The following is a 23,995-nucleotide window of genomic DNA, read 5'->3' on the forward strand; positions in this document are numbered from 1 at the left end:
TTGATTACGCTAGAGACAGAACACCCGGCTTGTCATCTTAAATTTAGACTTTGAAAAAGCTTTTGATCGGGTCTCGCATCAATATCTCTTTCAGGTGTTGCAGCCATCGAGTAGTTCCTCCTTGGTCAGCCGAGGAGCAAGGGGGGGGGGGAAGCAAAGCTCACCATGGGGAAGGTGGCTATGCCAACTAGCCTGATGCCCTGCTCCCGCAGTGACGGATAATCGTACTCTGGTTTCTCTTCATAACGTACAAGTCTTTCGCCTTTTACTAAAGACTTCAGTGGAGAGCAGCACTAATGAGTTGTTTCTATTTTTGGCAGGCTTTACCTTTGCGGGTGAAGCCCTTTCTGTCTGTGCAAAAGAAATCTTGTTACTGTGCAGAGTGACTTCTCTGAGTAGAGTCGCCTTACTTGTTGCGACTGCTTTGTCCTTCTTAATTACCATGTCTAGAAAGATTTAAACAAAAAAAACAACGTTGTACTTTGCAGTAAAAGAAAGAGCAAATCTAAAGTTTCAGGAATCCGAGAATAAGCTTACTTTCACGAGTTCTTCACGATTTCGGATTTTGCAATAAAATGAATTCCTTCACTCAAACTAAATTAAAACTGCTAAACCGCTAATCTGTTACATGTAAGGCAGATGTCAAATTCACCGAAATAGGATCTAAGGGTATTCGGCCAATCGAGCTGTAGCAGCTTCGGTAAAAGAGTATAAGTTGAAGAGTTTGTGAATAAAGTGTGCGCACACATAGTGAGCTGTAGGAAAATAGGCAGGGAGCAATGCCGGCTGGGGTATATGTTCTTGTATGTTGTCTGACTGTTTGATTTGAATGTGTTGTGTAAGTGTCCTGTTGAATGTTACATGTTTGGGCTTTGACACGCTTCACTGTGGTTGTTAACTGTGTGGTGTGTCCTGAAATGTTATATGTTTGGGCTGTGTGACATGCTTAATGCTTGTCAGTAGCTACCCACTTATTCATATATAGCAACTGACAACATAAGAAGTCGGACATACTTTGATAGTAGTTGTAGAAGTATCCTTATTGATAATAGATAAACTAATTCATAGTGATAGAACAGTAGATGAACAGGTGCCTGCACATGTCTCACGAAAATAAAATGGGTGTATGATTGCTGACGGCAGAGCAATACTGCCAAACTTATGAGTTCTTGTGGCAAACTTGATTCAGTGTCTTGACGTGTATACGCTGTTTCGCTGACTTGATTGTCACAAGAAACAAAGTGTGTTTGATAAGATCCGACCATTTTATTACGGGAGGATCAGTATGTATGGATTCTGATGTGACTGATAAACCCATTCATATCTTAAGCATCATCTAATACGTGAGACAACGCCCTGACACACAATCAAAAAAAAAAAAAGAGAGAGGGGTTTTGTGTCCCCACAGTCCATAATGTAGAAAAGAGAGAAAAAGCCTTTCTGATTTGGTGTGTGTGCTCACAGTGCAGAGTGTAGAGAAAAGAGAGAAAAGAAAGCCGTTTTGGTGTCACAGGTGTTGTGACTTACACACACATATTTCTGAATTGAGAAAATAAATCATTTTAGAGGAAGCAGTAGAGTTTAGATCCCACATTTGTTGATAGGCATTCATTTATTTTTTCTTTTAATCAGTTTTAAAGTGAATACTAACTGAGAAATGAAAAAGGTTAAGAGTTTAGAAGGTTTATGATCAGCTGAGTCTCTAAACAGAACAGCAAAGGGCTTCATTGAACATTTAAAAAAGATTCAGATTGTTAGAATATCCAGAATTTATAGGAATGGTGGTGATTACTCTTATTTTCTAGAATGGAAATAACTGCACCATGTCTGTTTTATGAATTTAAGGGGCTAAAAAGTTTTGTTCTCGTTTTTCTATGATTAACCGAATGTATGTGAGAGTCCAAACAGACAGAAGGGTTACGGCCAAGCGCTGGACCTTCCAAAAAAGATGAGACAGGCTGGACCCGTGCCATACTAGTTAAGACCTGCCTGTGGATAACAGGTTCTTTAAACTCTCACACACACAAACTCACACACACGTTCGCACACATACACCCATACACACACACATTCTTGAGCTTGCTGCAAGATTAAACCTTTGCATTAACCGACTCCAGCAACTCTGAGTCTCATTGAGAGAATTTTCTCAACAATTGGGTACTCAAACCAGATCTCGACGTTTTTTCCGCCGTCCAGGGTCGGAGCTGAAACCGTGCACGGGGGAGTCCAGTACTCCTAATGAAAGACCCCCTGCTGAATTGCGGTAATTAGGGGCCAGTGTCCACTGAAAGGGGGAAAAAGTGACGAGATCGTACTTTTGAATCAATGGCCAGAAGCCATTGGCAGTGCAGGCATCAACAATTATGGTGTTATTTCACCCATTAACACTTAAGGTACCTCATGCAGTGGCTGTGATATGGTTACTTAACAAAATATCTTTACCAGACATCTCTCCTACATAACTGTTCTTCTTTCACAGCCACACCTTGTTGTCGAGAGATGTGCTACACTTAATCCATCCACACTGCTACCTACCCCACAGATGGAAATTCTCATGATTGCATGTCAGAAATAACCATCAATGTTTTACCCAGGCCAGACTTAACTGATATACGTTATGAAAATGCAGAAATAACTATATTTATTCGACAGGTCACGCAAAAAACCCTGATGGCACAAATGCTACAGGATTTGCAGTACTAACAGAAACTGAAGTTTTCTTAACAAAAAGGTTGTTAACGTTTACACTGACAGTCAGTATGCCTTCTCAACTGTACATGTGTTAACACAGCATTGGAAAAACAGGTATGTTGACATCCACAGCTAATGTATAAACTACAAATATTTTAGCATTATTAGATGTTATTCAATTGTCATCTACAATAGACTCGTATCAATGACCAGAAGGAAAACCATACTGCCAAAGAATTTGTTTAAATATGCTGCAGTATTAAGCCATGGACCATGTCATGTCTCAACAGGAGGGATGGAAGCAATAATGAACAAGGTTTTTACAGCATATGGTTTTACTAATTATTGAAAAATTATTTTTAGAATAAAGAAATGAATAAAGTTTTGTCTAGCAGGTCAAATATGTGCAAAATACAATCCACAGGGCAATCTAAGACCAAAACAAAGATAATACCCTAAGCCAGTGTATCTTTTTCAACATATTTGTTTGGATTTCATTATTTCATTATTGTGTAGATTTCATTGAACTAAATTAATGTTAAGGGAAACGATTCTGCTCAGTGACAACAGAGGTTTTTACCAAATGGACTGAAATATTTCCATGTGCACAAGCAGATGCACTCTCAGTAGCAAAAGCACGGGTAAAATAAATCATTTCTAGATTTGAAATTCCTGAAAAGATCTTCAGTGATAATTTGACACACTTTGTAAACAATGTCATCTCACTGATGGCAAAGAACTTAAAATAGACCTTAGAAACCACTGTGCATATCATCCACAATCAGCAGGTTTCGTGGAGAGACACAATGGAATAATTAAGTCAAGACTGAAAAAAATCATGGAAGAAATGGGAAATGTTGGGTTTACTGTTTACCATCCTAAAAATGCATCCTCCAACTAGCACAAGATGAACTCCATTTGAGAAAAGGTATGGAAGACCATTTGTACTCCCACAGTCAAAACAGTCATCAACTGACATGATGAAGAAAAAAAGAAAAAGAGAAGAAACCTTAGCAGAATACAAATATTAACAAGTAGAGAGATCTCTTCTGTTTAGTCTGTTCCAGGTGAACCGGTGAAGGAATATCTGAAGACAGTAAAACCCGGGGACTGGATCATCATCTAAGTGATAAAGAAAAAGAACTGGTCCAGTCCAAGGGGGGAAGGTCCATTTCAGGTACTACTTACATCACCCACAGCAGCTGAAGGACTTCTTGGATTCACTTATCACATTGTACTACGACCTTCAGAAGTAGGGAAAGATTAGTTACCCACCACTGTTTTCTGAGGCAAAAGTCTGACTACAAAGGGGAATTCTCTCTACAGGAGGGAGTTCATCTCAACCTCAGTGAAGAAAACAACGGCTAACATGAGAACATAGGGTGTGACTAAAATAAGACAGGGAAAATGGATGGACAAAGGCCGTGGCATCCATTCAGATTACCAGGATTTTGTGGGTTAAGAGGAACCAGCTGTGTATTATTAATCATTACTCTTATTATAGTATTCCCAATTTTATGGTATGAAGCATGGATTAGCAGAAATAAAGATGATGCAGGACAGAGTACCACCACTGTCCCCTTGACATAGAAAGTGCCACACTAGTAATAACATTTATTTAAACTTGGAGATAAATGGAGAAAATAATCTCATATGCAATAGCTGAGACAGAAAAAACAGAAAACTTTTGAAGACACGATTAAAAGAACATTTAGAACATACAATAAGCTTAAAAGGAGTGACAAATCTGCGACTGCGGTCTAATTAAAAACAGGAGCAGTAGGACAGACTTTTGGGAAATCTGAGTAAGCTCTGGGAATCAAATTTAGATAATGATCAGACTTGGCCTTTCTTATTTCTGCTGTACATTTATTTCTAAGCTTCCTAAAAGCAAGGCAATGACCCGGGGCCCTCATATGCCCAGCTAGCATCCAAGGTTTATTTGGAGGTGGTTCAGCTGCAAGTTGTGAATTTCTGACTAAAGTTTGTAAAAAGCGGGTAAGACAAGTTGCGAATGCCTGACAATGTATGATCAAAAGAGGGAGAGGAGGTTTTCGGCTGAAAGAAGGTCTGAATATCCAACCATAATTTGTAAAAACCGGGGAAGAAAAGGCTCGAAAGCCCGACTATACACCATCAACAGCTGGAGCGGAGGTGTTCAGCTACAAGAAGGTGTGAATGTCCGACCATAGTTGGTAAAAAGCGGATAAGAAAAGGTGAAAATAACTGACTGTACACAATCAATAGCGGGAAAGGAGTTGTTCGGCTACTAAAAGGTGTGAAAGTCCGACCCTGGTTTGTAAAAAGTGGGTAAGACAAGGTGTGAATGCCCGACAATGTATGATCAAAAGAGGAAGCGGAGGTTTTCGGCTGCAAGAAGGTCTGAATGTCCAACCATAATTTGTAAACACTGGGGAAGAAAAGGCTCAAAAGCCCGACTATACACCATCAAAAGCGGGAGCGGAGGTGTTCAGCTGCAAGAAGGTGTGAATGTCCACCCATAATTACTGAAAAATGGGTAAGAAAAGGTGCGAATGCCCAACCATACATCATCAAAAGGAGGAGTGGATGTGTTCGGCTACAAGAAGGTTTGAATGTCCGACCATAGTTTGTAAAAGCGGGTAAGAAAAGGTTAAAATACCTGCCTGTACACAATCAATAGCGGGAGCGGAGTTTTTCGGCTGCAAGAAGGTGTGAACGTCCGACCAAAGTTTGTAAAAAGCAGTTAAGAAAAGTTTCGAATATCCAACCAAACATAATCAAAAGCGGGAGCAAAGCTGTTTGACTGCAAGTAGGTGTGAATGTCAGTTCATAATTTGCAAAAAGCTGATGAGAAAGGGGGAGAATGCCCGACTATACACCATCAAATGCAGGAGCGGAGATGTTCGGCTGTGAGTAGGTGTGAATCTCCAACCATAATTGCTGAAAAATGTGTTAGAAAAGGTAAGAATGCCGGTCCAAACATCATCAAAAGCGGGAGAGGTGGTGTTCGGCTGCAAGTAGGTGTGAATGTCCAGCCATAATTACTCACAAACGGGTAAGAAAAGGTAGTATTGCCAGACCATACATGATCAAAACAGGGAGCGGAGGTGGTTCAGCTGCAAGAAGGTGTGAATGTCCGACTAAAGTTTATAAATAGCGGGTAATACAAGATGCGAATGCCCGACAATGTATGATCAAAAGAGGGAGCGGAGGTTTTCGGCTGCAAGGTCTGAATGTCCAACCATAGTTTGTAAAAACCGGGGAAGAAAAGGCTCGAAAGCCCGACTATACACCATCAAAAGCGGGAGCGGAGGTGTTCCACTGCAAGAAGGTCTGCATGTCCACCAATAATTACTGAAAAATGGGTAAGAAAAGGTGCGAATGCCCAACCATACATCATCAAAAGGAGCAGTGGATGTGTTCCGCTATAAGAAGGTTTGAATGTCCGACCATAGTTTGTAAAAGTCGGGTAAGAAAAGTTCGAATGCCCGAACATACACCATCAAAAGAGGGAGCGGAGGTGTTCTGCTGTAAGAAGGTGTGAATGTCCGACCATAGTTGGTAAAAAGCGGGTAAGAAAAGGTGAAAATACCCGACTGTACACAATCAAAAGAGGGAGCGGAGTTGTTCAGCAACAAAGTGTGAAAGTCCGACCATGGTTTGTAAAAAGCGGGTAAGAAAAGGTTTGTATGCCCGAATATACACCATCAAAAGCGGAAGCGGAGGTGTTTCGCTGCAAGAAGGTGTGAACGTCCGACCAAAGTTTGTAAAAAGCAGTTAAGATAAGGTTCGAATATCCAACCAAACATAATCAAAAGCGGGAGCAGAGCTGCTCGACTGCAAGTAGGTGTGAAAGTCAGTTCATAATTTGCAAAAAGCTGATGAGAAACGGGGGAGAAGGCCCGACTATACACCATCAAATGCAGGAGCGGAGATGTTCGGCTGTGAGTAGGTGTGAATCTCCAACCATAATTGCTGAACAATGTGTTAGAAAAGGTAAGAATGCCGGTTCATACATCATCAAAAGCGGGAGAGGTGGTGTTCGGCTGCAAGTAGGTGTGAATGTCCAGCCATAATTACTCACAAACGGGTAAGAAAAGGTAGTGTTGCCAGACCATACATGATCAAAACAGGGAGCGGAGGTGGTTCAGCTGCAAGAAGGTGTGAATGTCCGACTAAAGTTTATAAATAGCGGGTAAGACAAGGTGCGAATGCCCGACAATGTATGATCAAAAGAGGGAGCGGAGGTTTTCGGCTGCAAGAAGGTCTGAATGTCCACCCATAATTCCTGAAAAATGGGTAAAAAAGGGGTACGAATGCCCAACCATACATCATCAAAAGCAGGAGTGGATGTGTTCGGCCACAAGAAGATTTGAATGTCCATCAATAATTGCTTTAAAACATGAAAGAAAATTTTCGAATATCAAACCGCACATGATCATAAGCGGGAGAGGAGGTGTTCAGCTGCAAGAAGGTGTGAATGTCCACCCATAATTACTGAAAAATGGGTAAGAAAAGTTCAGAATGCCCAACCATACATCATCAAAAGAGCGAGCAGAGGTGTTCCGCTGTAAGAAAGTGTGAATGTCCGACCATAGTTGGTAAAAAGCGGGTAAGAAAAGGTTAAAATACCAGATTGTACACAATCAATAGCGGGAGCGGAGTTGTTCGGCTACAAGAAGGTGTGAAAGTCCGACCATGGTTTGTAAAAAGCGGGTAAGAAAAGGGTCGAATGCCCGAATATATACCATCAAAAGTGGAAGCGAAGGTGTTCGGCTGCAAGAAGGTGTGAACGTCCAACCAAAGTTTGTAAAAAGCAGTTAAGAAAAGGTTCAAATATCCAACCAAACATAATCAAAAGCGGGAGCAGAGCTGTTTTACTGCAAGTAGGTGTGAATGTCAGATCATAATTTTCTAAAAGCTGATGAGAAAGGGTGAGAATGCCCGACTATACATCATCAAAGGCGGGAGAGGTGGTGTACGGCTGCAAGTAGGTGTGAACGTCCAGCCATAATTACTCACAAACGGGTAAGAAAAGGTAGTATTGCCAGACAATACATGATCAAAACAGGGAGCAGAGGTGGTTCAGCTGCAAGGTGTGAATGTCTGACTAAAGTTTGTAAAAAGTGGGTATGACAAGGTGCGAATGCTCGACAATGTATGATCAAAAGAGGGAGCGGAGGTTTTCGGCTGCAAGGTCTGAATGTCCAAACATAGTTTGTAAAAACCGGGGAAGAAAAGGCTCGAAAGCCCGACTATACACCATCAAAAGCGGGAGCAGAGGTGTTCCACTGCAAGAAGGTCTGCATGTCCACCAATAATTACTGAAAAATGGGTAAGAAAAGGTGCGAATGCCCAACCATACATCATCAAAAGGAGCAGTGGATGTGTTCCGCTATAAGAAGGTTTGAATGTCCGACCATAGTTTGTAAAAGTCGGGTAAGAAAAGTTCGAATGCCCGAACATACACCATCAAATGCAGGAGTGGAGATTTTCGGCTGTAGTAGGTGTGAATCTCAGACCATAATTGTTGAAAAATGTGTTAGAAAAGGTAAGAATGCCAGACCATACATGATCAAAACAGGGAGCGGAGGTGCTTCAGCTGCAAGAAGGTGTGAATGTCCGACTAAAGTTTGTAAAAAGCGGGTAAGACAAGGTGCGAATGCCCGACAATGTATGATCAAAAGAGGGAGCGGAGGTGTTCGGGTGCAAGAAGGTCTGAATGTCCGACCATAATTTGTAAAAACCGTGAAGAAAAGGCTCGAAAGCCCAACCATACACCATCAAAAGCGGGAGCGGAGGGGTTCAGCTGCAAGAAGGTCTGAATGTCCATCAATAATTGCTTTAAAACATGAAAGAAAATTTTCGAAGATCAAACCGCATATGATCATAAGCGGGAGAGGAGATTTTCAGCTGCAAGAAGGTGTGAATGTCCACACATAATTACTGAAAAAATGGTAAGAAAAGGTGCGAATGCCCAACCATATATCATCAAAAGCAGGAGTGGATGTGTTCGGCTCCAAGGTTTGAATGTCCGACCATAGTTTGTAAAAGGTGGGTAAGAAAAGGTTCAAATGCCCGAACATATACCATCAAAAGAGGGAGCGGAGATGTTCGGCTGTGAGTAGGTGTGAATCTCCAACCATAATTGCTGAAAAATGTGTTAGAAAAGGTAAGAATGCCAGACCATACATGATCAAAAGAGGTAGTGGAGGTGTTCCGCTGTAAGAAGGTGTGAATGTCCAACCATAGTTGGTAAAAAGCGGGTAAGAAAAGGTGAAAATACCCGACTGTACACAAACAAAAGAGGGAGCGGAGATTTTCAGCTACAAGAAGGTTTGAAAGTCCGACCATGGTTTGTAAAAAGCGGGTAAGGAAAGGTTCGTATGCCCGAATATACACCATCAAAAGCGGAAGCGGAGGTGTTCGGCTTCAAGAATACGTGAACGTCCGACCAAAGTTTGTAAAAAGCAGTTAAAAAGGTTCGAATATCCAACCAAACATAATCAAAAGCGGGACCAGAGCTGTTCGACTGCAAATAGGTGTGAATGTCAGATCATAATTTGCAAAAAGCTGATGAGAAAGGGTGAGAATGCCCGACTATACACCATCAAATGCGGTAGCGGAGTTTTTCGGCTGTGAGTAGCTGTGAATCTCCGACCATAATTGCTGAACAATGTGTTAGAAAAGGTAAGAATGCCGGTCCATACATCTTCAAAAGCAGGACAGGTGATGTTCGGCTGCAAGTAGGTGTGAATGTCCAGCCATAATTACTCACAAACGGGTAAGAAAAGGTAGTATTGCCAGACCATACATGATCAAAACAGGGAGCGGAGGTGGTTCAGCTGCAAGAAGGTCTGAATGTCCACCAATAACTACTGAAAAATGGTTAAGAAAAGGTGCGAATGCCCGACAATGTATGATCAAAAGAGGGAGCGGAGGTGTTCGGGTGCAAGAAGGTCTGAATGTCCGACCATAATTTGTAAAAACCGTGAAGAAAAGGCTCGAAAGCCCAACCATACACCATCAAAAGCGGGAACGTAGGGGTTCAGCTGCAAGAAGGTCTGAATGTCCACCAATAACTACTGAAAAATGGTTAAGAAAAGGTGCGAAGGCCCAACAATACATCATCAAAAGCAGGAGTGGATGTGTTCGGCTTCAAGGTTTGAATGTCCGACCATAGTTTGTAAAAGGTGGGTAAGAAAAGGTTCAAATGCCCGAACATATACCATCAAAAGAGGGAGCGGAGGTGTTCCGCTGTAAGAAGGTGTGAATGTCCGACCATAGTTTGTAAAAAGCGGGTAAGAAAAGGTTAAAATACCCGACTGTACACAAACAAAAGAGGGAGCAGAGATTTTCAGCTACAAGAACGTTTGAGAGTCCGACCATGGTTTGTAAAAAGCGGGTAAGAAAAGGTTCGTATGCCCGAATATACACCATCAAAAGCGGAAGCGGAGGTGTTCGGCTTCAAGAATACGTGAACGTCCGACCAAAGTTTGTAAAAAGCAGTTAAAAAGGTTCGAATATCCAACCAAACATAATCAAAAGCGGGAGCAGAGCTGTTCGACTGCAAATAGGTGTGAATATCAGATCATAATTTGCAAAAAGCTGATCAGAAAGGGTGAGAATGCCCGACTATACACCATCAAAAGCGGGAGCGGTTGTTCGGCTGTGAGTAGGTGTGAATCTCCAACCATAATTGCTGAAAAATGTGTTAGAAAAGGTAAGAATGCCGGTTCATACATCATCAAAAGCGGGAGAGGTGGTGTTCGGCTGCAAGAAGGTGTGAACGTCCGACCAAAGTTTGTAAAAAGCAGTTAAAAAGGTTCGAATATCCAACCAAACATAACCAAAAGCGGGAGCAGAGCTGTTCGACTGCAAATAGGTGTGAATATCAGATCATAACTTGCAAAAAGCTGATCAGAAAGGGTGAGAATGCCCGACTATACACCATCAAAAGCGGGAGCGGTTGTTCGGCTGTGAGTAGGTGTGAATCTCCAACCATAATTGCTGAAAAATGTGTTAGAAAAGGTAAGAATGCCGGTTCATACATCATCAAAAGCGGGAGAGGTGGTGTTCGGCTGCAAGTAGGTGTGAATGTCCAGCCATAATTACTCACAAACGGGTAAGAAAAGGTAGTGTTGCCAGACCATACATGATCAAAACAGGGAGCGGAGGTGGTTCAGCTGCAAGAAAGTGTGAATGTCCGACTAAAGTTTATAAATAGCGGGTAAGACAAGGTGCGAATGCCCGACAATGTATGATCAAAAGAGGGAGCGGAGGTTTTCGGCTGCAAGAAGGTCTGAATGTCCACCCATAATTCCTGAAAAATGGGTAAAAAAAGGGTGCGAATGCCCAACCATACATCATCAAAAGCAGGAGTGGATGTGTTCGGCTACAAGAAGATTTGAATGTCCATCAATAATTGCTTTAAAACATGAAAGAAAATTTTCGAATATCAAACCGCACATGATCATAAGCGGGAGAGGAGGTGTTCAGCTGCAAAAAGGTGGGAATGTCCACTCATAATTACTGAAAAATGGGTAAGAAAAGTTCAGAATGCCCAACCATACATCATCAAAAGAGCGAGCAGAGTTGTTCCGCTGTAAGAAGGTGTGAAAGTCCGACCATGGTTTGTAAAAAGCGGGTAAGAAAAGGTTCGAATGCCCGAATATATATACCATCAAAAGTGGAAGCGAAGGTGTTCGGCTGCAAGAAGGTGTGAACGTCCGACCAAAGTTTGTAAAAAGCAGTTAAGAAAAGATTCAAATATCCAACCAAACATAATCAAAAGCGGCAGCAGAGCTGTTCGACTGCAAGTAGGTGTGAATGTCAGATCATAATTTGCAAAAAGCTGATGAGAAAGGGTGAGAATGCCCGACTATACATCATCAAAGGCGGGAGAGGTGGTGTACGGCTGCAAGTAGGTGTGAACGTCCAGCCATAATTACTCACAAACGGGTAAGAAAAGGTAGTATTGCCAGACAATACATGATCAAAACAGGTAGCGGAGGTGGTTCAGCTGCAAGGTGTGAATGTCTGACTAAAGTTTGTAAGCGGGTATGACAAGGTGCGAATGCCCGACAATGTATGATAAAAAGAGGGAGCGGTTTTCGGCTGCAAGGTCTGAATGTCAAACCATAATTTGTAAAAACCGGGGAAGAAAAGGCTCGAAAGCCCAACTATACACCATCAAAAGCGGGAGCGGAGGTGTTCAGCTGCAAGAAGGTCTGAATGTCCACCAATAACTACTGAAAAATGGGTAAGAAAAGGTGCGAATGCCCAACCATACATCATCAAAAGCAGGAGTGGATGTGTTCGGCTCCAAGGTTTGAATGTCCGACCATAGTTTGTAAAAGGTGGGTAAGAAAAGGTTCAAATGCCCGAACATATACCATCAAAAGAGGGAGTGGAGGTGTTCCGCTGTAAGAAGGTGTGAATGTCCGACCATAGTTGGTAAAAAGCGGGTAAGAAAAGGTTAAAATACCCGACTGTACACAAACAAAAGAGGTAGCGGAGATTTTAAGCTACAAGAAGGTTTGAAAGTCCGACCATGGTTTGTAAAAAGCGGGTAAGAAAAGGTTCGTATGCCCGAATATACACCATCAAAAGCGGAAGCGGAGGTGTTCGGCTTCAAGAATACGTGAACGTTCGACTAAAGTTTGTAAAAAGCAGTTAAAAAGTTCGAATATCCAACCAAACATAATCATTAGCGGGAGCAGAGCTGTTCGACTGCAAATAGGTGTGAATATCAGATCATAATTTGCAAAAAGCTGATCAGAAAGGGTGAGAATGCCCGACTATACACCATCAAAAGCGGGAGCGGTTGTTCGGCTGTGAGTAGGTGTGACTCTCCAACCATAATTACTCACAAATGGGTAAGAAAAGGTAGTATTGCCAGACCATACATGATCAAAACAGTTAGGAAGGTGTGAATAACCGACTAAAGTTTGTAAAAAGCGGCTAAGACAAGGTGCGAATGCCCGACAATGTATGATCAAAAGAGGGAGCGGAGGTTTTCGGCTGTAAGAAGATCTGAATGTCCACCCATAATTCCTGAAAAATGGGTAAAAAATGGGTGCGAATGCCCCACCATACATCATCAAAAGCAGGAGTGGATCGGCTGCAAGAAGGTGTGAATGTCTGACTATATTTGGTGAAAAGCAGGTGAAGCAAGGTCTGAATGCCCAACCTTACATCATCAAAAGCGAGATCAGAGGTGTTTGGCTGCAAGAAGGCCATAGTTTGCCAAAAGCGGGTAAGGTGCGAATGACCGACTAAATATCAACAAAAGTGGGGGGGGGGGGTCTTCGGATGCAAGTGGGTGTGAATATCCCATCATACAAGTATGGTGGAGAGGAAGCTGTGAATAGCCGACCATAGTTTGCAAAAAGTGGGTGAGAAAAGGTGTGAATGTGAAAGGGAGTTCTGCATGATTTGCGATTTTGCTATTAAATAAATTCTTTCACTCAAACCGAGTGAAAACTGCTTTTACCTTCATCTTTATCAATCGACTTCAACAAAGAACAACGTTGGATTTTCCAGTAGAAGAAGTTGAAATCGATCTAGACATTGATAAATATGAAGAACAAAGCAGTTTCCACTTGGTTTGAGTGAAGGAATGAATTTTATAGCAAAATCCGAAATCATGCCTAACTCCTCAAAAGGAACGTATTGCTCAACCAAAGGGATGCTTCTTTCTCATTCAGGGTAATATGAGGAACTTTATGCTTGATACATTTTTAGACATTGATAACTATGAAGGACGAAGCTATTTTAACTTGGTTTGAGCAAAGCAATTCATTTTATAGGAAAATCCGAAATCGTGCAGAACTCATGAAAATAAGCTTTTTCTCGGATTCCTGATCCTCCAGTGTTGCTCTTTCCTATACAGCAAAATACAACCTTGTTCTTTGTTGAAATCGATCTAGATATTGATGAATATGAAGGACAAAGCAGTTTTAACTTGGTTTGAGTGAAGGAATTCATTTTATACATAAAATCCCAAATCATGCAGAACGTATGAAAAGAAGCTTATTCTCGGATTCCTGATCCTCCAGTGTTGCTCTTTCTTCTACTGCATAATACAATGTTGTTCTTTGTTGTAGTCGATCTAGACATTGATAAATATGAAGTTAAAAGCAGTTTTTAACATAGTTTGAGTGAAGGAATTCATTTTAAAGCAAAATCCCAAATCATGCAGAACGTATGAAAATAAGCTTATTCTCGGATTCCTGATCCTTCAGTGTTGCTCTTTTTTCTACTGCAAAATACAATTTTCTTTGTTGAAGTCGATCTAGACATTGATAAATATGAAGGACAAAGCAGTTTAAACTTGGTTAGAGTGAAGGCATTCATTTTATACATAAAATCCCAAATCATGCAGAACGTATGAAAAGAAGCTTATTCTCGGATTCCTGATCCTTCATTGTTGCTCATTCTTCTACTGCAAAATCCAATGTTGTTCTTTGTTGAAGTCGATCTAGACATTGATAAATATGAAGGACAAAGCAGTTTTAACATAGTTTGAGTGAAGGAATTCATTTCATACATAAAATCCCAAATATAGCAGAACGTATGAAAAGAAGCTTATTCTCGGATTCCTAAAACTTTTGATTTGCTCTTTCTTTTACTGCAAAGTACAAAATTGTTTTTTTTGTTTAAAACTATCTAGACATTGATAAATATTAAGGTAAAAGCCGTTTTAACATAGTTTGAGTGAAGGAATTAATTTTATAGATAAAATCCCAAATCATGCAGAACTCCTCAAAAGGGGCGTATGGCTTAATCACAAGTGTGGTTCTTTTTCATTCTGGGTAATATGAGGAAGTTTATGCTTGAAATATATGTAGAATTGGGTACATATGAAGGACAAAGCAGTTTTAATTTAGTTTGAGTGAAGGAATTTAATTTATAGCAAAATCCGAATTCGTGCAGAACTCATGAAAGCAAGCTTATACTCGGATTCCTGAAACTTTAGATTTGCTCTTTCTTTTACTGCAAAGTACAACGTTGTTTTTTCTTGAAATCTATCTAGACATTGATAAATACCAGCCGAACATCTCTGCTGCCGCTTTTGATAATTTATGGTTGGGCATTCTTACCTTTTCTTACCCGCTTTTTACAAATTATGGTTGGACATTCAGACCTTCTTGCAGCCGAACACCTCCGCTGCCTCTTTTGATGGTGTATAGTCTGGCTTTCGAGCCTTTTCTTCCCCGGTTTTTACAAATTATGGTTGGACATTCAGACCTTCTTGCAGCCGAAAACCTCCGCTCCCTCTTTTGATCATACATTGTCAGGCATTCGCACCTTGTCTTACCCGCCTTTTAAAAACTTTAGTCGGACATTCACACCTTCTTGCAGCTGAAGAACCTCCGCTCCCTGTTTTGATCATGTTTGGTCTGGCAATACTACCTTTTCTTACCCGTTTGTGAGTAATTATGGCTGGACATTCACAGCTTCTTGCAGCCGAACACCTCTCCCGTTTTTGATGATGAATGGTCCGGCATTCTTACCTTTTCTAACACATTTTTCAGCAATTATGGTCGGAGATTCACACCTACTCACAGCCAAACACCTCCGCTCCCGCATTTGATGGTGTAACGTGAGGCATTCTCACCCTTTCTCACAGCTTTTTGCAAATTATGATCTGACATTCACACCTGCTTTTGATGATGTATGGTAGGCATTCGCACATTTTTTTTACCCATTTTTAAGAAATTATGGGTGGACATTCACACCTTCTTGCAGCTAAACACCTCCTCTCCCGCTTATGATCATGTGCGGTTTGATATTCAAATATTTTCTTTCATGTCTCAAAGCAATTATTGATGGACATTCACACCTTCTTGTAGCTGAACCCCTCCACTCCCTCTTTCGATGGTGTATAGTCGGGCATTCGAGCCTTTTCTTCCCCGCTTTTTACAAACCATGGTCGGACTTTCACACCTTCTTGTAGCCGAACAACTTCGGTCCCGCTATTGATTGTTAACAGTCGGGTATTTAACCTTTTCTTACTCGCTTTTTACCAATTATGGTTGGACATTCACACCGTCTTACAGCAGAACACCTCCGCTCCCTCTTTTGATGGTGTATGTTCGGGCATTCGAACCTTTTCTTACCCGCTTTTTACAAACTATGGTCGAACATTCAAACCTTCTTGTAGCCGAACACATCCACTCCTGCTTTTGATGATGTATGGTTGGGCACTCGAACCTTTTGTTACCCATTTTTCAGTAATTATGGGTGGACATTCACACCTTCTTGCAGCTGAACAACTCCTCTCCCGCTTATGACCATGTGCGGTTTGATATTCGAAAATTTTCTTTCATGTTTCAAAGCAATTATTGATGGACATTCAGACCGTCTTGCAGCTGAACACCTCCGCTCCCGCTTTTGATGGTGTATGATTAGGCTTTCGAGACTTTTCTTCCCCGGTTTTTACAAATTATGGTTGGACATTCAGACCTTCTTGCAGCCGAAAACCTCCGCTCCCTCTTTTGATCATACATTGTCAGGCATTCGCACCTTGTCTTACCCGCCTTTTAAAAACTTTAGTCGGACATTCACACCTTCTTGCAGCTGAAGAACCTCCGCTCCCTGTTTTGATCATGTTTGGTCTGGCAATACTACCTTTTCTTACCCGTTTGTGAGTAATTATGGCTGGACATTCACAGCTTCTTGCAGCCGAACACCTCTCCCGTTTTTGATGATGAATGGTCCGGCATTCTTACCTTTTCTAACACATTTTTCAGCAATTATGGTCGGAGATTCACACCTACTCACAGCCGAACACCTCCGCTCCCGCATTTGATGGTGTAACGTGAGGCATTCTCACCCTTTCTCATCAGCTTTTTGCAAATTATGATCTGACATTCACACCTGCTTTTGATGATGTATGGTAGGCATTCGCACATTTTTTTTACCCATTTTTAAGAAATTATGGGTGGACATTCACACCTTCTTGCAGCTAAACACCTCCTCTCCCGCTTATGATCATGTGCGGTTTGATATTCAAATATTTTCTTTCATGTCTCAAAGCAATTATTGATGGACATTCACACCTTCTTGTAGCTGAACCCCTCCACTCCCTCTTTCGATGGTGTATAGTCGGGCATTCGAGCCTTTTCTTCCCCGCTTTTTACAAACCATGGTCGGACTTTCACACCTTCTTGTAGCCGAACAACTTCGGTCCCGCTATTGATTGTTAACAGTCGGGTATTTAACCTTTTCTTACTCGCTTTTTGCCAACTATGGTTGGACATTCACACCGTCTTACAGCAGAACACCTCCGCTCCCTCTTTTGATGGTGTATGTTCGGGCATTCGAACCTTTTCTTACCCGCTTTTTACAAACTATGGTCGAACATTCAAACCTTCTTGTAGCCGAACACATCCACTCCTGCTTTTGATGATGTATGGTTGGGCACTCGAACCTTTTGTTACCCATTTTTCAGTAATTATGGGTGGACATTCACACCTTCTTGCAGCTGAACAACTCCTCTCCCGCTTATGACCATGTGCGGTTTGATATTCGAAAATTTTCTTTCATGTTTCAAAGCAATTATTGATGGACATTCAGACCGTCTTGCAGCTGAACACCTCCGCTCCCGCTTTTGATGGTGTATGATTAGGCTTTCGAGACTTTTCTTCCCCGGTTTTTACAAATTATGGTTGGACATTCAGACCTTCTGCAGCCGAAAACCTCCGCTCCCTCTTTTGATCATACATTGTCGGGCATTCGCACCTTTTCTTACCCACTTTTTACAAACCATGGTCGGACTTTCACACCTTTTAGTAGCCGAACAACTCCGCTCCCGCTATTGATTGTGTACAGTCAGGTATTTTAACCTTTTCTTACCCGCTTTTTACCAACTATGGTCGGACATTCACACCATCTTACAGCGAAACACTTCCGCTCCCTCTTTTGATGGTGTATATTCAGGCATTCGCACCTATTCTTACCCCCTTTTTACAAACTATGGTCGGAGATTCACACCTACTCACAGCCGACCAACTCCGCTCCTGCATTTGATGGTGTATAGTCGGGTATTCTCACCCTTTTTCATCAGCTTTTTGCAAATTATGATCTGACATTCACACCTACTTGCAGTCGAACAGCTCTGCTCCCGCTTTTGATTATCTTTGGTTTGATATTCGAACCTTTTCTTAACTGCTTTTTACAAACTTTGGTCGGACGTTCACACCTTCTTGCAGCCGAACACCTCCGCTTCCGCTTTTAATGGTGTATATTCCGGCATACAAACCTTTTCTTATCCGCTTTTTACAAACCATGGTCGGACTTTCACACTTTGTTGCTGAACAACTCCGCTCCCTCTTTTGATTTTTTAGAGTCGGGTATTTTCACCTTTTCTTACCCGCTTTTTACCAACTATGGTCGGACATTCAAACCTTCTTGTAGCGGAACATATCCACTCCTGCTTTTGATTATGTATGTTTGAGCCTTCGCACCTTTTCTTACCCATTTTTCAGTAATTATTGGTGGACATTCGCACCTTCTTGCAGCTGAACCACCTCCGCTCCCTGTTTTGATCATGTATGTTCTAGCAATACTACCTTTTCTTACCCGTTTGTGAGTAATTATGGCTGGACGTTCACACCTACTTGCAGCCAAACACCACCTCTCCCGCTTTTGATGATGTATTGTTCGGCATTCTAGTCTTTTCTAACACATTTTTCAGAAATTATGGTGGGACATTCACACCTACTCACAGCCGAAAACTTCCGCTCCCACATTTGATGGTGTATAGTCGGGCATTCTCCCCCTTTCTCATCAGCTTTTTGCAAATTATGATCTGACATTCACACCTACTTGCAGTCGAACAGCTCTGCTCCCGCTTTTGATTATGTTTGGTTCGATATTCGAACCTTTTCTTAACTGCTTTTTACCAACTATGGTTGTACATTCACACCTTCTTACAGCAGAACACCTCCGCTCCCTCTTTTGATGGTGTATGTTCAGGCATTCGAACCTTTTCTTACCCGCTTTTTACAAACTATGGTCGGACATTCAAACCTTCTTGTAGCCGAACACATCCACTCTTGCTTTTGATGATGTATGGTTGGGCATTCTCACCTTTTCTTACCCATTTTCCAGTAATTATGGGTGGACATTCGCACCTTCTTGCAGCTGAACCACCTCCGCTCCCTGTTTTGATCATGTATGGTCTTGCAATACTACCTTTTCTTACCCGTTTGTGAGTAATTATGGCTGGACATTCACACCTACTTGCAGCTGAACACCACCTCTCCGGCTTTTGATGATGTATGGACCGGCATTCTTACCTTTTCTAACATATTTTTCAGCAATTATGGTTGGAGATTCACACCTACTCACAGCCGAACATCTCCGCTCCCGCATTTGATGGTGTATATTCGGGCATTCTCCCCCTTTCTCATCAGCTTTTTGCACATTATGAACTGACATTCATACCTACTTGCAGTCGAACAGCTCTGCTCCCGCTTTTGATTATGTTTGGTTCGATATTCGAAACTTTTCTTAACTGTTTTTTACAAACTTTGGTCGGACGTTCACACCTTCTTGCAGCCGAACACCTCCGCTTTTCACGGTGTATATTCCGGCATACAAACCTTTTCTTACCTGCTTTTTACAAACCATGGTCGGACTTTCACACTTTGTTGCTAAACAACTCCGCTCCCTCTTTTGATTGTGTACAGTCGGGTATTTTCACCTTTTCTTACCCGCTTTTTACCAACTATGGTCGGACATTCACACCTTCTTACAGCAGAACACCTCCGCTCCCTCTTTTGATGGTGTATGTTCGGGCATTCGAACCTCTTCTTACCCGCCTTTTACAAACTATAGTTGGACATTCAAACCTTCTTATAGCGGAACACATCCACTGCTGCTTTTGATGATGTATGGTTGGGCATTCGCACCTTTTCTTACCCATTTTCAGTCATTATTGGTGGACATGCAGACATTCTTGCAGCTGAACACCTCCGCTCCCGCTTTTGATGGTGTATAGTCGGGCTTTCGAGCCTTTTCTTCCCCGGTTTTTACAAATTATGGTTGGACATTCAGACCTTGCAGCCGAAAACCTCCGCTCCCTCTTTTGATCATACATTGTCGGGCATTCGCACCTTGTCATACCCGCTTTTTACAAACTTTAGTCAGACATTCACACCTTGCAGCTGAACCACCTCCGCTCCCTGTTTTGATCATGTATGGTCTGGCAATACTACCTTTTCTTACCCGTTTGTGAGTAATTATGGCTGGACGTTCACACCTACTTGCAGCCGAACACCACCTCTCCCGCTTTTGATGATGTATTGTTCGGCATTCTAGTCTTTTCTAACACATTTTTCAGCAATTATGGTGGGACATTCACACCTACTCACAGCCGAAAACTTCCGCTCCCACATTTGATGGTGTATAGTCGGGCATTCTCCCCCTTTCTCATCAGCTTTTTGCAAATTATGATCTGACATTCACACCTACTTGCAGTCGAACAGCTCTGCTCCCGCTTTTGATTATGTTTGGTTGGATATTCGAAACTTTTCTTCACTGCTTTTTACAAACTTTGGTTGGACGTTCACACCTTCTTGCAGCCGAACACCTTCGCTCCCTCTTTTGATGGTATATATTCGGACTTTCGAACCTTTTCTTACCCGCTTTCTACAAACCATGGTCGGACTTTCACACCTTCTTGTAGCCGAACAACTCCGAACAAATGTAAGCTCTGTGGAGAATTAAATCACCTCTTCAGAGACTGCCCTAAATCTTTTGCCAAGAAATTAAAGACGGTAAAGTCTCAGTCAAGCCAACAAAGAGAAGGATCAGAGGTGGCAGTTGGTGAACAAAATGAAGAGGTTGACCCAATAAATTCAAACTTCCCGCCAAAAGCTTGGATTGGAAGTGAGGAACATAAAGGGGAGGGGCCTGTAGAGGCCTCACCACTCAGTGCTGAAGTCTGTGAGAATTCACAGGCAGAGGGTGGAGCTACGCTAAATGAGGAGGAAGAGCAGACAGGTGAGTGTAGTGAAGATACTCACCTCCCCGAAGGTCAACAGCCGAAGAGGACGGCATCTGAGTTGTCCTCCGATTCCCCAGTGGTATCAGAGAAGAGGGGAAGGGTTAGGTCCCTTTCAGACAGTTCTTCAGTGGAAGAACCTAGAGTCTTCCCCTCCGACTCACCAAATGAGGTCTCCTTTTTAACTTTAGCTCTGCAATCAACACCCAGGGACTCAAAGTTAAATGCAACATTGCGTCAGAGGCCAACACCGAGAGTCCGAAAAGGAAATATAGATCACCCTACTCACTTTTCACCTAAAGAAATTAAGGAAGAGCTAGTTTCCCAAGAAATAACCTGAGTGTGTAATTTGTTTTGATAACTTAGAAAAACGAAAATGACATACCTACTTTCCTTTATTCTTTTAATGGTTCTCACCTTCTCAACACTAAATGTGAGAAGTGTGAAATCAAAGACAAGAGCCCAGAGTATTTTATCCTTCTTAGTCTCCATAAAATCAGATGTGTTTTTAATACAAGAATGTGGACTACCTTTTTCAAAAAACCATAGACAATGGGAGGAAATGTGGCCCCATTTATCGATATGGAGTGGCTCAAATCAAAATAAAAATGATGGTGTGGCCATTCTAATTAAAAATCCGCATGTTCTGGTGAAAGGTAGCACAGTGGCGGACGGGCACTTTTAGCACACTTGAATGTTATGGGGCAAGACTTTAACCTCTTAAATATTTATGGTTTCAATGGAAAAAATTACAGGTATGACCTTTTAGAAGATATACAGCTTTACATGCTAGGGCAAGTACCTTTAGTTGTAGGAGGGGATTTTAACTGTATCTTGAGCAGGAAAGATAGAAAAAGAGCAGGGGGAGATTTTAAAGTGGATTTTTATTTGGACTTCGATTTTACTTCAGGGCATATGCAGGGATTTTAAGCTTACTGACTGTTTTAAAACCATGCATCCCAGAGAGGAGGGCTTCACCTGGTTTAGTCATGATGGCACCAGAGCCTCTCGCATTGATTATTTCTTTACTAGAGATTGCCCACCCACTGATGTTAGATTAACTCCTGTTTTCTTTTCAGACCACCTTATGCTCTCCTGCACCCTTTCCCCCCCTTCTGGTGTGACGGTAGGAAGTGGTCTGTGGAAACTCAACTGTTCCCTGTTGGAGGATGAAATCATAGTCAGTCAGTACAGGGAATGTTATAAAGAGTGGCAGACCTTTCAAGACCTCTACGAAACACATGCACAATCGTGGGAAATGGTGAAGGAAACGACCCAGACTTTTTTTAAACAGCAAGGTAAACGTAAAAAAAGGAAAGAGAATAGATGTATGATGGGACTACAGAAACGCTTACAGCGCTACTTTAAACTAAATCAGTGTGGCATAGACTTTAATGAAGAAATCAAACATGTCAAAAAGGAAATGTCAGTTTTAGCAGAAATAAAGAGTAAAGGAATTTTTGTAAGAAGCAGGGAGCAGGAAATTGAGGAAGGTGAAAAATGCACACGGTACTTTATTAAGAAAGTTATAAATAAAAAGGAGTGTATTCAAAATCTAAAAAGAGAAGATGGGTTTTTAACAAAATCCACACAAGAGATGATTGAAACTGTACATACCTTTTATAGTAACATGTACAAAGAGAAACCAGTGCACTTGGAAACATCGGCAGAAATTTTAAAATTCGTTGACAAAACCGTAAAAGAGCATGCACACTTGACACAGGATTTTACTGCTTTAGAGTTAGAAAAAATGCCTAACAGGTTTTAAGAGAAGTCGAGCTCTGGGTTTAGACGGGCTTCCTTCAGAATTCTATCTGACCTTTTGGGACCTTTTATCATCAGACATTTTAGATGTTTTTAAAGATTTTGAAAAACTCGACCGACTGCCTGACAGTTTTAGAGTGGGAATAGTGACTCTACTTTTTAAAAAAATGATAAGACTGACCTAAAGAATTGGAGGCCCATCACACTTTTAAACTTTGACTGTAAACTTTTTAGCAAGGTTTTAGCGACACGGATGTCCTCTGTTTTAGAGGAGGTAATTCACCCAGACCAGGCTTGTGCCATCTCAGGGAGACAACTCACCGACAGCCTCGTACTGATTCGAGACATCATTGATTACGCTAGAGACAGAAACACCCGGATTGTCATCTTAAATTTAGACTTTGAAAAAGCTTTTGATCGGGTCTCGCATCAATATCTCTTTCAGGTGTTGCAGCCATCGAGTAGTTCCTCCTTGGTCAGCCGAGGAGCAAGGGGGGGGGGGGGGAGCAAAGCTCACCATGGGGAAGGTGGCTATGCCAACTAGCCTGATGCCCTGCTCCCGCAGTGACGGATAATCGTACTCTGGTTTCTCTTCATAACGTACAAGTCTTTCGCCTTTTACTAAAGACTTCAGTGGAGAGCAGCACTAATGAGTTGTTTCTATTTTTGGCAGGCTTTACCTTTGCGGGTGAAGCCCTTTCTGTCTGTGCAAAAGAAATCTTGTTACTGTGCAGAGTGACTTCTCTGAGTAGAGTCGCCTTACTTGTTGCGACTGCTTTGTCCTTCTTAATTACCATGTCTAGAAAGATTTAAACAAAAAAAACAACGTTGTACTTTGCAGTAAAAGAAAGAGCAAATCTAAAGTTTCAGGAATCCGAGAATAAGCTTACTTTCACGAGTTCTTCACGATTTCGGATTTTGCAATAAAATGAATTCCTTCACTCAAACTAAATTAAAACTGCTAAACCGCTAATCTGTTACATGTAAGGCAGATTTCAAATTCACCGAAATAGGATCTAAGGGTATTCGGCCAATCGAGCTGTAGCAGCTTCGGTAAAAGAGTATAAGTTGAAGAGTTTGTGAATAAAGGTGTGCGCACACATAGTGAGCTGTAGGAAAATAGGCAGGGAGCAATGCCGGCTGGGGTATATGTTCTTGTATGTTGTCTGACTGTTTGATTTGAATGTGTTGTGTAAGTGTCCTGTTGAATGTTACATGTTTGGGCTTTGACACGCTTCACTGTGGTTGTTAACTGTGTGGTGTGTCCTGAAATGTTATATGTTTGGGCTGTGTGACATGCTTAATGCTTGTCAGTAGCTACCCACTTATTCATATATAGCAACTGACAACATAAGAAGTCCGGACATACTTTGATAGTAGTTGTAGAAGTATCCTTATTGATAATAGATAAACTAATTCATAGTGATAGAACAGTAGATGAACAGGTGCCTGCACATGTCTCACGAAAATAAAATGGGTGTATGATTGCTGACGGCAGAGCAATACTGCCAAACTTATGAGTTCTTGTGGCAAACTTGATTC

General features: G+C 41.7%; 2 non-coding genes across 2 annotated transcripts; both read left to right on the top strand.

Moving 5' to 3' along the window:
• Nucleotides 1–224: 224 nt before the first annotated feature.
• Nucleotides 225–338, top strand: LOC140285071 (U5 spliceosomal RNA). The gene has a single exon (XR_011910271.1). It is a non-coding gene; the product is annotated as a U5 spliceosomal RNA (small nuclear RNA).
• Nucleotides 339–23,030: 22,692 nt separating this feature from the next.
• Nucleotides 23,031–23,144, top strand: LOC140285072 (U5 spliceosomal RNA). The gene has a single exon (XR_011910272.1). It is a non-coding gene; the product is annotated as a U5 spliceosomal RNA (small nuclear RNA).
• Nucleotides 23,145–23,995: the final 851 nt, after the last annotated feature.

The sequence above is a fragment of the Leuresthes tenuis genome, unplaced genomic scaffold (genome assembly GCF_036924035.1).
Source record: "Leuresthes tenuis unplaced genomic scaffold, fLeuTen1.0.hap1 SCAF_24, whole genome shotgun sequence".
Classification (NCBI taxonomy): domain Eukaryota; kingdom Metazoa; phylum Chordata; class Actinopteri; order Atheriniformes; family Atherinopsidae; genus Leuresthes; species Leuresthes tenuis.